This window comes from Drosophila obscura, unplaced genomic scaffold, assembly GCF_018151105.1.
Source record: "Drosophila obscura isolate BZ-5 IFL unplaced genomic scaffold, ASM1815110v1 contig_14, whole genome shotgun sequence".
Classification (NCBI taxonomy): domain Eukaryota; kingdom Metazoa; phylum Arthropoda; class Insecta; order Diptera; family Drosophilidae; genus Drosophila; species Drosophila obscura.
In genome coordinates this window covers 382,666-385,346 of record NW_024542724.1, presented here as the reverse complement: position 1 = coordinate 385,346, position 2,681 = coordinate 382,666, and positions in this window count along the sequence as shown.

Here is a 2,681-nt window from a genome sequence, read left to right as displayed (position 1 = left end):
GCACACAGAAGTATCCGAACATTTTCCTTTTCCGTATATTATGCAAGAATAACTTTGGCCTCTGCATTGGGCAGGCAGCAGGCAGCAGGAACCAGCAACCAGCAACCGAAATACATAAATAAGCCAAAGGGTGATGAAGTGTTTCTTAATAAATGTAGATAGACTTGAATTAGCTGCACGTAATTTTTGATAATTATTTCCATATATTTTTAGTCTTCTTGGGAACCTTAGAATTGGGGAAACGTTGATGAAATTATAGACCGTAAGACTGATATGTGGAAGGGGTTACAGGGTAATTCATTTTTTAATTTATTAATTTTTGTAACTTATCCAGGTACATTCAGTGTGCCCCTTGAATTTATAGCACACAAAATTAATATTATATCTGAGAATCAATACCATTTCTCGCCATTGCACCTCTACCGCCCCTCTACCTGTCCCTCTACTGCCCCTCTACTGCCCCTCTACTGCCACTCTACTGCCACTCTACTGCCTTTCTTCTGCTTCTACTTCTACTTCTTCTTCATTCACCAGCTAGACCCAACACCGAGCAGCTCCTTTTGCCACTGCCTGTTTGTTTCCATTCACAAAGATTTCACCCCTGGGAGACAGCTCTTCCTTCAGAGAGTCAGTGGGGCACCGCAGAACATAATAAAGATTCCGAGTTAAAAGCGGCGCGCGCACAGTAGCCATTGGGTCCCGTTAGTTGGCGAACGGTTTCTGGCCTGGATGGACCGTTATTTCTGATAATTTAGCGGCAAGGCACAAAGGGGACACGGGCCAACAGGGGGGCGGTAAAGAACCACAATGTAAAAGGGCCCAAAGCCGAATCGAGTTGAGCGAATCTCCAGACAATGAGGCCCGAGGCGAAGTCATTAATAAGCAAACAGTAAGTATCCCATAAGTAAATATCCTTTAAGGACACGCTCTGTGTCTGTGTGTGTGTGTGTGTGTGTGGGAGAGCCACAGCCACACCATAGGGCACCATAAACATGCCGTACTTATGGCTAGCCATATTTATGCACACACATATCAGGGCAGGGGCATAAGAACAGCCACTTTCCGATTCTCCAATCCCGATTTGTTTTGTCTTCCGCTTTGTCCGATTATATGTGTTTTGCCATGGGTCCTGTCAGCTCCGACAACAGGAGACAAAGCGGCGTCGTTTTGTTTTGCACACACCATTCCAGGCCCAAGGCCCAAGGCCCAAGGAACAACTGTCCAGTACAACTGCATCTCAAACGGCGCTCAGCGGGATCCCGAAGCGGGACCACATGTTGACAATACTCGTACTCCCTCTCTCTTCCTCTCTCTGATCTCCCATACTCGCCCCGAACAGGTGTGAAGAGATCGGACATGTGGGTGCAGCCGGCTGAACAACTGTCCCCGCATTAATTTTAAATATTATTTTGGCAGTTCTTTCCTTTAATAAATGATATTTTGCATCCCATTGTTGGCGGTTCTTGCGACAAATTGTTTGCCCTTTTCGCTGCGTCATATTTTGGTTGTTAATTCTCCGCAAAGTATGAGAGAATCTTTTTAAATAGATTTGAGTTTCTCTGGTGCTTATAGAGGTTTCACACCTACAATCTGAGGTCTCATATTCTATTAGATATCTTAGCTATGGCAGCTATGGCTGGAAACATTTTCAAGCAATATAGCCCAATCGAAATCGATTCTGGTAAAATGTGAACCCTTTCTAAAGGCTACTGCTAGTATAAAAAAATCTATTAAATTCGAAAATAATTTGATAGTTATTGGGTTTAAGAGAGTTGAGTGCGTCTCTGTCCAAAACATATGGAAAGGCTTAGGTGATTCTCTTCAAGGGCCGCTACTTGAGAGGAAGTTTTCAAACAATGCTTATGCGAAAATGTCATATTTGTTAGCCAACTGAAAAATGGGTGGGGCAACGGGGGCACTCTTCAATTTCCATTTTCGAACTCATAACAAATGACACTTTTAATCATTGCATATTAACGGACTAAGCCCCGACAGACCCGCACTTTGTTGGCCTGATTTATGACCCGGACAGCGACATTCAACCAAAAATAACTCATTAACTAAATCCGCATTTAATAAATGCCAATAAGCCTGCTATGGCTAACCAGCCAAAGGCAGTGGAGAAGGTAAGACAGAGCCAGGGACAGTGACAGGGACAGGGACAGAGCCAGGGCCAGGGCCAGGCCCAGACAAAGTTGGCAGTTACAAGTTACAAGACCAGCAAATTAATCACGCTGACGAATGCGACGTTGTTGATGATATTGGTCGACTGATGCTGACATTGATGTGGCTGCCACGAGCGACTCCGTGGCCCCAGGCAACGGTGGAATGAGAGAGAGACCCACAGTGCCACAGCGCAGCTCGGAAAGGGTATCCAACTGTGCCAGGGCATCAATCTGCGGCCTAGCTTGGGGTTTGGCTTGAAGCTGGGACTGTGACATGCGTGGAATGCAGCCAGAAACAGCCAGAAATCAGAATCAGAAGCGTTGACATGACAACTTGAGATGAGAGCCCCGATATGGTCACCGCAATGGATATACACAACTTTCTATGGCACGAGCATGGAAAACCTTTTTAAATCGCCTTTGTCTGTTGTCTGCTGTCTTACCCAAAAAAAAAAACAAAACAAAAACTCCATCCCGAACCGATCCCGAACCCAATCCGCAGTCACGCAGTGTCAG